Below are 13527 nucleotides of genomic sequence, written 5' to 3'. Positions count from 1 at the left end.
GGCTAATGCTAACAGCACATTGTTGAGCATTACTCTCAGTTTTCAGAATAACAGCAATGGGGTAATCCACCAATTCACTGACTTGCAGATGTAATCTGTCAGGCCTCGTGCCTTTTCTTCGATTGTGTGTAAGCCGTGTACGCTTGGGTCGACATGTAGTTAATTACACTGTGTGGCTGTACATGCATCTATGCAGAGGCCTGGCATTCCTGTAAAGTGGTGCCAAAGTACAGGACCCCACGTACCCCCGCCACCGCTACGTCTGTCACTACGTGTGCGCAGCAGCAGGCCTAATCAAAGCACTCTGTAATAGTGTTAGCTGTGTCATGTGCTGGAAGCCAGGATTAAGAGCAAGAGGGCACGGCCACTAGATGCAGCTTAGGAGGAGCCATTCTCTCTCATTCTCTTTTTGCTCTGTCTCTCTCTGGCTTTGTTTTATACTTGCGTTTAACCTCACATGCGGTGGCTGCAGCCATCCAAGGTCACTGAAGTGTGTTATACTACAAATACTATAGATTTAATGTGAAACAAAGCAAAGCGCTTTCATAATCCTTTTGCTAAAAAAAAAAGTATCCACAGCTTAAAGTATCCACACGTACACGTACTGTTTATGTATCCAATAGTGTCCTCCTTTAACCTTTCTACCACACACTGTTCCACTGGCGGGACACTAGCACCACATAGAACTTTCCCGAACAACTAGCACTACCAAAAACATCACAAATATGAGCATGTTAGGTGAATCATTTTGTTGTGCTTATGTTCTACACATATGTTCTCATACTTTTTATTAGGACACAGAGAAAGTAAGAGAAATTCAAACATAAGCAGTAAACAAAATTGGAGGGAAAAATCATTCTCCCCTCCCAAGCAAAGAGCTTTATAGTGAATATTGTTCTGGATCCTGTGGCACTCAGGACCACGAAATCCTATGTCAGCATTTGCTTAAAAGGCCTCATATTTGTCTTTTCGCATTACATAACAATCCCAGAGGTTTTAGATCTCCACTTTGGAGACCATTTGAAGTTTCATGGGTCACTTGGCAGCTTTAGTGTAGACAAAATACTGAGGCGACAGCATGCTTTATTCCCACTGGTGTAAACATGGACCAAAACACAATTTAATCATGTTGGTATGTCTCATTTTTCACTGGACTCTTTCGCCATTTTTGCCCTACATTTCCAGCACTCACTTATACCGGCACCCACTTTGTCCCAGTAACACAGTTTAATACCACAGAACATGCCAGCAGTAGATTACCAGTCTCAGCGGTCAAGAAAAAGGTAGGTAGGCTGGAGGTCCTGGCAGTGCTATGTGAGTACAGAGCCAGATCAAAATTGTTCTGCTTCCACATCTAAAAAGAGGAGAGGGTGGCAGGGGGTCGGCACAGGAGTGAAGAAGGAAGCAAGGACAGGGCTGAAGGGGATTTGGTTTTTTGCTTTTGGGTACCTATGCTGATTCGTGGAAAAGAACTGGAGCTGTTCGGACAAAACTAGGTACGGAAGGGAGGGAGCAAGGAGGGGAAAACGGAGAAAGGGTCAGGGGTAAGATGACTCCTACACTGAGGAACATGGACACAGATGGCAGAAAGTGAAAAAAGCCAGACTGCAGCCTCAAAAAAGCCCCAAATAGTTGGTAGGTACCAAGCCTAATTGTGTCAGTCACATGATATGAGGGCTTGCCTGAATAACTGGCCCTCTTATTGTTAGTAATAAATTGTTGGCTCTTTTTTCTTCTTCTTTGTGGCACTGTTTGATTGGTCTGCTAAGATCCCACTTGTGTGCATGGGTTATTCTCAGAGGTGACTAATAGTTTCTGCTTGCCTAAAAGCATTATTCTGGGCACTCCATCCTTTGTGAGCTGCTATTTTAGCCTTGGTGGTTTTTGTGCATTGGGTACATGGGTTATTGTGTGTGTCCTTGGCTTTAAAGTCCCAAATTTATGAACTTCAACAAGTATAGAAAGTATAATTATTGAAGTTATTATGACGTTTTCTAGTTTGTTTGTTTTTTATGCATTCAGTCAGTATTTCCTTTAAATACACTGATTTTATTGATCTAAGTTAATTTCCTTATTTGGATGCCTTAGAAACCTCAACAAGGGTGAACAGTGTTAGGTTCTGTGCAGTGTGTCTGTCTGTTATTTAAAACAGTCATACAGACGCTTAAATAGGGATGAGTCGCTTTACTTGGTTTGCCATTTCTCAGTAAGGGTGTCAAACCCATGCATAGTCTCCACTGAAACCAGAGAGAGCTGACCTTAAGAGTATTTAAACCTAAGCCTTACACAACATTGAAAGCCACAGGGGGGCTCAATTGTTTGCTCTTGCACCAGAGCTCGGTTTAGCATTGATAAAGGCTTGGATATTTGTTAGGTGCATGAATGTCATTTTAAAACTGTATCGAAGATAATTGCTGTCTGAGGGTTAGCCAGAGGTGATTAAGCGGCAAAAGCTTTCATAACACAGATCCAAATCCAACGGTAACAGAGGCCGTATTAGAGACTGTGATGATGAAATGTATTCGATACTTTTGGGGTAATTGGTCTGAGAGTCTCAGTACTACCACACTGAGTAATAGTTGTCCAGACTTTTTTTGTGTCCATACATAGCAGACAACTTGGCAAAGAACCCAAATTGTATCTTTAGGTACTCTGTTACTATCAGTCAGTCACAACAACACAAAATTTGTTCCAATTTCTTTAGACGAATCTATGAAAAATGCAAAAGATAATCCCCATGATGTGCAGTGTGTCCTTAAAAAAGGAAACCAAACAGTGGAGTGGAGGACAAAAACTGAAATGTCAGACTATAAAATATCCATTGTAGATGAATATCTGAAAGCCATGTCCTGAAGGAATAGGAATAAATCCAGCAAAGACTTGACACAGGACCTGGCAGATGTATCTGACCCTTCAGTTGCTCCATCTGGTGTTCACTGAAGCCTCATCAGAAAATGGTCTTGGTGGAAGGGTCGCTATGAGGAAGGCATTCCTAAAGAAGGGAGAGAAAAGGTTAAGGTATCCCAAATTATGCAAGAACAAGACTGAAAATCAGTGGTGACAGGTCTTTCCAATGCGGCTGTATTTCAAACAATGTTGTTGGAGATCTTGTCAAAATTTATGTTATGTACACATGAAAGTACCGTCAGATTTCGATCCAACATGCAATATCATCTGAAAAGCATCTGATTGACAGCAGCTTTATTTTCCAGCATGACAATGATCCCAAACACCCTTCCTTTGCAGTAAAGCACACCTGGATAGAAAAACACACAATGGTGCACTTTTAGCCATGGACTGGCCTCACCAGAGCTTGAACCTCTACATTTTTGAAGCACTGTGGGATCTTTTAAAGTCCTTCAAGAAGACTGGAGAACTATTAATGAAGACTAGTTTAACCCTTTAAAACCGGTCGGAGCAGGCACGCTCCGTTTTGCGTAACTATTTTTAAATCTCTGTAGAACTGGAACCACTTAAGGTAGCGCAATATTTTTTTTTTTGCATATGAAACCGGAGGAGTTGTACTTACATGTTATGCCATTAGCTTGTCCTAGGTCATGGTTTCCTTCCACATATAGCTTTGCAAAAATTGCATAAAAAGCACTGGCAGCAACAAAAACATAATATATTCCACGCTTTGCCGATCCGATCAGCTGTTTATAACACTTCCTAGGTTGGAATAGACACCAGCGCGAACTATTATATGTCCGCCATTACCTGCCCGAAACCGAAGTGACGTCATTTTCGTGGAAAAAGTAGTTTTTTACCTTCAGGGCCTTATAAGCCTATGCTGGTGTTTTTAAAAGTCATGTTTGACTTTATGCTTTTCTGAATAGTTTCTGGGATGCTTAGGACTCAAATTGCACTGCTGGAAATAGTTTATTGTGATGCACATGCAGTTTTTTTGCAAATTTGCATTACAATATTTATTTTAGTTTTTCCTGCAGTATATAAAAATTGGTGTTTCTCAAAAATGAATTTTGTATTTACAGTTTTTAGGAATAAACCTCTTAAATTTCTCTAAGTAGAGATATATATAAAAAACAAAACAAAAACGATTTAAAATTTTTTTTGTAGTTTATTGCACTTTTTTGCAATTTATGTAGTTTCTATTGACTTAATGCATACATATTATTAAAATTTGGGCTATAATGGTTGTATTGATGTATAGCAACTTGAAATGCTCCCAAAAATGGCACTACAACATGTAAAAATATATGTTGTAGCTCTGGCGGACTTGGTTCTATGGTAGGTCTTAAAGGGTTAAGAAAGCCTGCCTTGGAAAGTTCAGACAGTGTCGAGGGATAATGTTAGTCATACTTAATATTAACTTTCAAGGTTGATAGAATTGTAGAAACTCTGTTTTTGTCTTATTTATTGTATTTCTATGTATGTTTGGACATGTTTCAATAATTCACTGCACCTGTTTCCAATTTTCCTGGCAAAATATAGAGGAACGAAAGGTGACTAAAGACCTTTGCACAGAACTGTATGTTCCTATTTACACCTGGTTTTAAAATACACCTTGGGATATCAGATTACAGTGGAAAGTGCTAAATAAGTGTAAATGACCACCCTGACTCATTTCAGCGCATGAAGTCAAAACACTTGCTGAAGTTGTTGCATATGACTACCTGGTGTATAAACTACAAATGCATCGTCAACATGGACATAAGAAGAAAAGATGTCCCGAGAAAGGACATTGTGGTCCTTCATCTTGTCCTCTACCCTTTTTGCAACCTGTGAATGACTTTGCCCTGTCATTCTCAACAGCTGAAACACCTCATACATGTATATTAGTCCTTGAAACATTGTGCTAGCACTTGCTAAAATATAATCTGTTTCTTCACTGGTGATAGATGCATGTAATAATTGTGCACTGGACCCTTTGAGATTAATGAGATCCAAACACAAGTGGCACAGGTTTAAATGACGATGTGCCTCTGCTGTCCGCTTGTGATCCAGTCACCCCGTACATATTTTAAAACCAAGTGCAAAAAGAGGTCTGTCAGACCTCTTTAGCATGCACCTCATCTCTGCTTGATGGTTGTGGGTTGAGACTACAGCCATTAGCTAGAGGATAGCACACCCAATGTTCAGAAAATGTTCCTGGTTGCATTGCGGGAAACCTAAATACCAAAGTTTGACATTGAAGAAATGTGTGGAGAATCTTTGGTTCTGCTGTAAGAATTTTGGCACTTTAAAAAAAAGGCTTATCGGCATTTAAAATGGCTCTATGTGCTAAATCGTTGGAGTAATCTTTTTGTGGTACATTTTGCAGCGGATATCCATATTCAATTGAGGTTAAAGGTTAACTCTGAGAGATTTATTACTATTGACTTTTTGTTGTTCGTGGCAACGCTGTGTTAATGTCACAAAATCCATTCATGAGTCATCTTTGCAGTGTGTTGAATGCCCCATAAAAGCAGTCCCCCTTTCAACAAAATACTTTACTGTAACCAAGTTTTGACCAACGCAGCTGCATGAATGCATCTTTAACTTATATTTGAAACGATGATAGGAACTCGATGCTGTCAGGTTTTATGTAATAGTGAAATAAAGAGAAAATGAACATATTTTTAGAAACAAAGTTAAGAGGGGATTTTATTTCAAAGCAGTCTATCTTGAGACTTTAGTCATTGTGCAGAGATAGCAGAATCTCTACAAAAGTAAATCCAGCAAAAATCTCTACTGGAGACTATTTATTTAGCTGTGTGTTCGCATAAATTTTTGACAGATTGCCCGTGTGTTTCCATCAGAAGCAATCTGAAGAGTTATTCACTTCTTAACAACCGGACTTAGTGCTGCAATGCAGGGGAGAAAATAAATAGACTTAGTGAAAGTGTGTGTGTGTGTGTGTCTGGTGAACCTTTTGAAGATGGTGCTGAGAGCGACATGCGCTGTTGTTGTCATTCTTAAGCGACCCCCCTCCTGCCCATCGACGCTGACTGATCATAGGACTGTAGCATGTGTGTGTATGTGTGCGTGTTTGGGTTCTAAGAGACAGCGCCTCCCTGCTGCGAAGTACAGAGTCAGAGGCAGCAGGTGCAGCTGACGCAGATTGGCTTTTAGCAGGCAGGGCCAGTTTGGGGGACAGAAAGGGAGAGAATGAGCTGAGAGGCGATAGAAGAGAAAGCTCAAACAAATACAACATCAGACCTTTGAACAGAACTGGATAGATGAGGTCACCGTGTTTTTAGCCCTTGGACAGTATGTGAGGAGGAAGGGAACAGGACCCAGAGTGTGCTGTGGAGGCATCTGACTTATTATTGGCTTCAATGGCGCATGTGAGTAACGATTTAAAAAAACAAAGAAAAAAATCCACACAAAAGATTTTGTGAAAGTTAAAAGAGAAACTTTTTATGAAGCAGGTAGTTTATTGTCGAGCCAAATCTCCAATAAGTTTAGAACAAAAACCTTGCTGGTCGTAGCCAATTAGAGTTTGTTTCCCTGTAAAGTCATCTCAAGTATAGGATTTTTCTTGCCATTCTTCTTGTTTAATTATCAGTGACGTGTTGAGGAACTGCTGAAGAGATGCGAACTCTGTGGCTTTGCATTTTGTCGCCTACATCAGCTCTGGCCTGGGCTCTTCATTGTGTCGACGAGAGCCCCTATCTCTGCCCGCACAAGTCAAGTGACATAAAGACGCACTGTTCGGCATGTCTTTGAAAGGAACAATTGTGGCAGAGAGAGAAAGGCAGAGAAAGTGATGGGTGGGCTCCAGCCAAATAATGGTGCTGAAATGCTGTGCGCTCTTGTGTGATAGGCTTCTGTATTACAAAGAAAAGTAGTCCTGTCTTAGTTCATTTCATTATACTGATTATTCTGCAATAACAACAGCTAGAGATGACAGTGTGCGTTAATCTGTGCATCGTTTTCTAGTATGTGTGCATAATATTATTATTATTATATGAATCGGTCTGCTACTTGCGTTGGGATCAGAGTGATGAAGGAGAGGGAAGTGCTCTGAATGCCCTTCATCTGTCTGAATGTGTTTCCCTGGCTGTAAAACACATCCACGCAGGTTCACCTCCTCTTCTTCTCCCCCCCCATTGCTGGCTGTCCTCCTCCACAGACATTGGCCGCCTCCCCCCTGTCTGTCCATCCTCTCTGCACTCAGATAACCAGTCAGTGGTACACCTCTTCTTCTACGACATTTGTCATTGGTTGATGTGTGCTGTGAATGCAGATAAATTCCTTTAAGAGGCAGTCTAGACTCAGCTGGCTGTGCTGCTGTCTCTCTCTCTCTCTTTATCTCCCTCGCTCTTGGTGGTTAGCTCGCGCCGTCCTCTCTCCTGCAACACCACCACAACCTGCCGATTCCTCAGTAAGCCTCTTCTGCTCCTTCTCTTCCCCTCTCCTCGTTCATCATCAGTTTTCTTCCCATCTCTCTGCGTAATTTTATTTCTGATCAATCACTCGCCACTCTATTTCCCAGTCTGTTTTCTTTTCCATACTGCCATTTCCCTCTCTATCTCCCCTCAAAAAAATACATTTCGTCTTTGACGTTTATTCATTTCCACCACTGTCCCATCTCCTCTTGATGTGAAGAGTCATGAAGGTGAGTGGTGCTGTTTTAAAAGATTTGATCTTTCTGTACTTGGCTTCCTGTTTCTCATAGTTTTGTGGTATTAAATATAATCTCTCTCCTTCTCTTAACTTACTGAGCCATCTGGTAGATGCGAGCATCCGGTGTCCTTGAAGGCACTGCAGTTGCGTATGCTTCAGGTATAACAATTAGCCGGCTAGTAGGATGCTGCTGTGAGTCATCATCTTGACACTAGATGTATGTTCTAGTTCTGTTTCTTTCAGCATGTGCCTAGACAGGATGAGAGGAAGGGGAGGGGGCCGACTCAGTGTGAGGATAGAGGAGCCGCGTGTCAATGCAGACTGTAGCTCGTGACACAGTGTTTTGCACCAGCTGTGGCTGTGGTGCATTGGCATCTCAGGCGGATTAATGATCACTGTTCAGCAGTGATAACAAACAGTTAAACTAATCACTGGAAGTAGTTTGCACAGAGGCTTCGTGTTACAGTCCATGGCACACAACACGTGCGGCTAGGGGCCGATGCTGTAACAGGTGAAACGCTCTAGTAGTGTTACAGGTTAGCTGGCAGTCTCTGCATTTTTTGGGGTCAATAAAAAGTCTAAAAATCAATATTTTATTAAACAGCTATCATCCATTTGTTTATAAGAATGTATCAGATGTGTGAAGGAGTACAGTTTCGGCTACAGATGGCAGCTATGGAATAGAAACCCACTGTACACCTGCAAATTTAAGATTAGGTGTCAAGAATTGATAGAGGCGAAGAAGTGGAGCTAAGCGAGAGTGAATTGGCATCTAGCCTTCCCAAGAATGATGCTGCTGCTCTGTAATTGCTGGACTGGTTTAAAAATAAATATTCCAGAAAAAAACATTTTCAGGTTTAAATGTTTCTACTTTGCTTAATTTTTTTCTGCACAGACAACATGAAGACCCACTTTAGCCTTGTTTGCCCATGTTGTGTCATTTCTGAGTTTGTGCATGTGTGTCTGTGTCAGTGCTCTCATTATGGATACTGTTTGGCAACCCACATCCACAGGAAGAAAATGACTCTGCCAGAAATAATCCTCAAGAGCCGGTTGCTTTACGGAGTCACTTTCCAGTGTTTTTATTTAGGGTTGCTTTCTTAGGTACTCTTGGCGCACCGTTGTTGTGCAAGGCTGTGGTTTGCTCTTTGGGAACAATTACACAGTCGCTCAAAGATAAAACCTCAAACTGTCAGCGGACAAACAAGGAAGGCCCACAATTTACAAACAGATTTTGGAAATAAAGGTTAAACAGACGATTGAAGTGCAGAACTGGTGGTGTTTATAATAAGATGTGGAGTGTGGGGTTTATTTTTTAAAAGAAAAATTTACCTTGATATTTAAAAATTCTATTAATTTCCAGTTTTCCATGTTCAAGAGGAACTGCCGGTTCATCTCCTTGGACTGACCCTGGATCCAGAAAAATATCTGAGCTCTTATTAGTTTGTGATGTATTTTTGAAAATCAAGGCAGTGTCTCCAAATGTACCAATGTCCTTGTTATTTCAGTTTCAGATATTTTTCAAGCATATGAAAGTGTTGCAGGGGTTAGCACTGTAGCTAACTGTTCAGTTCATTTCCACCATCAGGGCAGGGTCTTTGTGTGGGGAGTTTTTCTCGGTGTTTGTGTGGGTTCTCTGGCTTTAGTTAGTGGAGTTAGGTTAATTGGTAATTCTAAATTGCCCTTAGGTAAATGTGAGTGTGGGTGACCATAAACTAGGCTTAAATATGGCCAAGTACCAACTGGAAACATTTTGATGCAAACAATTATAAAATTTCAACAGACAAAACAAACAAAATGAAGGTATTATACATATGATATAGGGCTGTGCGATATGACCAAAATCTCATATCCCGATATAAGAATTCTATCGTCCGATAACGATATAAATCACAAAAATGTAACATTTTCTGTAAATTCTGTGAATCTCGGGCAGCTCGTCTTGCAGGAAGTGTTTCCAGCTGCGCGTCATGTAGCTGGAGTCGAGTGTTTTAACCAATGCATGAAACGATACATTTTTAGACATAAGTTGTAAAGGCCGCCGTTTTCTTTGAGTATTTATTACACGGCGTGCTGCGGGGAAAAGCCTGTTCTAACGTTTGAGTCTAAGGTTTATTTTTTAGCACCTGGCGGCTCTTTTTTAATTGTCATCCATAAATAATCTGCTCTTTCGCGTGATTCAGTTTATTTTGAAAAGTCTCAACAGGATCTTGAGCTTTATTGTGAAAGGTTTATGTGGAACATAAACAAGCGGATACGCGATTGCGTTAGCGTCGTTGTTGCTAACCACAACGCATAAAACAGGCACTTGTCATATAAAATATAAGAGAAAGAGAGAACTTTAAGAAATTAATATAGCCACTACAGTGACTGTCAAAACGATGAAAAAATATTGCCGTAAACCGTTTATTTTGCAACACCACGAAACAAACGATAGCGTAAAATGAAACGATAGACGTTTTTATATCGTCATCCGATATATATCGTTATATCGAACAGCTCTAATATGATACAACATCCTTTGTGGAAATGGTGCCTGTTAATCAACTCTTCATACTCATCTGAAACTATTCAGGGCCACTGTATCCAGAATTTTCCCTTATAATTCCAGCATTTCTCAGGCACATTAATCGTGACCTGAATATTGCTCTTGCTCTTAAAAAGTCTATCAAAGTCACCTCAGTCATCCCTGGTGGTCTCAGGATCAGCACCTTGGAGAGCGGCAGCGGCACAGTTTTTAAAGGTTGTAAATGATTCACCTGAGCTGTGTTGGAAACGGGATGCTTCATTTCGGCAGATAAAATCACATCATATAAATATGAGCTGGACTTCCAAGTTTTTGTTGTTTTAAACTGACTCAGTGTTTTTATCAAAATGGCACCTGTGCATTAGTTTCCTTAACAAAGCAAGTCAGACTCCTTCCTGTGTGCACCTTATCTCAAACATTTCTTCTAAGTTGTTTGAACAGTTACATGATTTCCTCTCTCTGCTGCCAATTTTCAAATTAAAGTCTGTATGCTACTGTTTCATCACCTGGTTACTTCCCTGCATCCCAACGACCTGCAAAATAGAAACATCACGGAGTTCATTCTTATCCAGGTAGCAAAAAGCAATTGCAATTACATTTGCAGTGCATCAATTTGCATTGTGGTTCTGCTCCGTCCTTGCTTCTATTTCATTCTGCTAATACTGAGCGCATATTTTACATGAATTATTCATTGATTGTTACAAGTGAATTACAGAAGGGCCGCTCTTGGTAAATGGCAATAAAATGGAAAGATAGCAGGTTGTATGACACACCGTGCAGCGGTTTTTATTTTGCTTTCAGGCAAAAACTGTAAAGATTCATTGTGAAGGTCATGTAGCCAGACAGTCCATTTAGCTTGAATCACACACATGAATATGAAACTGAATCTCTTTGCTAAATGGCTGGATCCAAATCAGTGCATACTCCAGGTCGTGGTAGGATTATTGAGTTGTGTTCAAGGACGTGGGGTCATCTGTGAAAAAGCGTGATCGTTCCTGCCCCGCGTCTCAGATGTTCTCAAAGTTCAGTGCAGATTTCGCTGCCGTCAGATGTCACCAGTGAGAAATCAGACATGGAGAGCAGCAGGGAGGTGTTTGTTCTGGAAATGCGCTGTACTTTGGTCATTTTTAGCGGGCGTTGTCACGGACATCACAAAGTGTCGTTGTTTTTAGATTTTATATACACAGCTAGGAGTGGCTGTGTGTGAACTTCAGTCTAAGGGTCGGTCATGTTGAGTTTCTTTTTTTAGAACGTACTCAATAAAATTATGACCAGCTGACCTAGAGATCACACCCGCGCTCAAATCACTCTCTTATCTTTCTTCCATGTCACCCTAAGGCACAGGACGTTCAGTCTGCTTTTGCTGCAGATGTGTTTGGCTGCACATCTCTTCTGAGCATTGCCTGGTTCTGTGTGTTGCTGGACGCTCGTGTTTGACTGTGGTGTGTGATGTGGTCGTCTTGTGGCAGCAGTGCTCCCCGGAATAAACATTTACACAGTCTCTTGTTAGTCCTTCAGACTTTGCCAGAGTCAATACATTGACTGCAGAAAACATTTTTAGAGAGCGCTACTCAATGGCATGAAACAAGCTGCCACACATGGATTCTTTAACTTATTCAATAAAGATTCGGTGAGAAATCAGTTTAGGGTAGCTTTTCATATTGGTGCGGCCTTTATTAAACTGCCTTTTATTATGAATTGACATAATTACAAGCAGCAGATATGAGTCGGGAAGCAATTAAGTAATCAGAGATAAAATCATGCCCCACATTATATTGTCTTTTTTTATCGTTCATTATTAATTTTCGTTCGTTATGCCGATGGACACAAGTTCACGAGCTTGGTTTCTTTAACTTTTTGATTCATTCAATTCAGTTTTATTTATACAGTGCCAAATCACAACAACAGTCACTTCCAGGGACTTTATATTGTAAGGTAGACCCTACAATAATACATAAAAATTTGGCCAAGAGGCACTGAACTTGTGCTCAGATGTGTTTCTCTCACTGGAGAGAATTTCACCTCGGGGGTCAGTACATCATTAAGTCATTGTTTACTCATTCTGTTTGAGATTTGGCAGCCTCTGAGCTCTCCTCACCTTCACTTCTGTGATTTTACTGTGAGAAAACCAAGAAATGCGTCCACTTATTTTTCAAATCAGCAGCAACGTAATCATTTTTAGTGTCACTAATGGATCCCTATTCCAGGAGGTCTTGATCAAAAGACAAATTATCATGTTTTTATGTGTTTGTTGTGGTTCTGCAAAGGATAAAGGCTAAGAGTGCGTGACATCGACTGTTCCAGATGGAGTTCTCGGTCGGGAGGAGGGAGCCATAACTGGCCACAGGCTATTTAGAAAGGAGCTGCTTGCCCCCCACGCGAGGAGAATGCAGTCGGTTTATGCCAAGAGCTGTTTACATTTAATGCTTCCCCATAAAAGACACCCCCCCACAGGTTTAACCATAGAAGGAAGTAGGCTGTCATTGGTCCCCATGAAGATACAAACTTAAAAACCCAAGAAAAGTCATTTGCGGCATAGAGGCCTCTTAAAGACCACTGGAGGCTTCATAGTAGGTGGCCTCATCATCTGATTTTAAAGCATGTCGCTGTTGTTGTTGTGTTGTGTGTAAGCCTTGGGGAACAGTGGTGAGGCCAGCTTTAAGTGGATGCGATCGGCTTTTTAACAGGTAAACATCATCAGCACCTGATCATCCACAAACAAAAATTCTTTTTAAATGACTTTAGTAGTGTAACAAATCCAATTATTGAAATACAGCTCACAATTAAAACTGTTACGGCTACAAAAAACCAGAAGAGAGAAAAAATGAAACTGTTCCAGACTGTTTGAGGTTAACTGTGAAAACAGCCCCCCACCCCCAGAACGATACTTTTTAAAATTATTTTAGAGAGAAATTAGGAAATAGGGGCTTAATAGTTTTATTTTATAGTTATTCACATCAGAAAAGAAGAGTCTTGTAAGTCCACTCAAGAAATGTATTATAAATTGCTATCTGACCTGCAAAGGTGCAATGTTGTGAACTACTCCCACCTCGAGCAGCAGTAGAACATCAGCGCAGATGCTGTTGCTGCATTGCAGTCTTAACTTAAACGCACCACGTTTTTCTTTTTTGCACTGCACCAGTGCATTTGGTTCTGTTTGAATTTGTACTCCAAAGCTGGTTACAAAACTCGTGTACCTTTCAGTGTCGCCCGACAAGCACAATTATAGTGACGCTGAGGCTAAAGGAGCACAGATTGGAAGCCAGCTATAATGTAAATCTGGCATGAAAACATCTACGGGGCTGCCACTGAAGCAACTTTATGACTAACATTTCTGTTTTAATGGGTTCTACGTTTCATAGAATACTTAAAAATTCTCTGTTTTCACTGTTGGCATCACTGTGTCGGATTAAAATAATAACAGATGGTGT

General features: G+C 40.7%; 1 protein-coding gene across 6 annotated transcripts in view; it reads left to right on the top strand.

Annotated features, from left to right (window-relative positions):
- Positions 1 to 13527, top strand: part of slc20a2 (solute carrier family 20 member 2) — a 46940-nt gene that overhangs the window by 12423 nt on the left and 20990 nt on the right. The window contains exon 1 of one of the 6 annotated variants that reach the window (XM_084947230.1): positions 4126 to 6287. The exons of 3 other annotated variants lie outside the window; for them this stretch is intronic. The gene's annotated coding sequence lies outside the window, so the exon portion shown is untranslated. Of the gene's footprint in view, positions 1 to 4125; positions 6288 to 7194; positions 7328 to 7347; positions 7562 to 13527 lie in introns of those variants that run through there. 2 more of the 6 variants (XM_084947229.1, XM_084947232.1) reach the window with 2 other exon arrangements.

Source organism: Perissodus microlepis, chromosome 12 (assembly GCF_051167445.1).
Source record: "Perissodus microlepis isolate ML-2025 ecotype Zambia chromosome 12, ASM5116744v1, whole genome shotgun sequence".
Lineage (NCBI taxonomy): Eukaryota > Metazoa > Chordata > Actinopteri > Cichliformes > Cichlidae > Perissodus > Perissodus microlepis.
The sequence above is the reverse complement of the archived record's forward strand: the minus strand, read 5'-3'. Positions and strand labels throughout refer to the sequence as shown.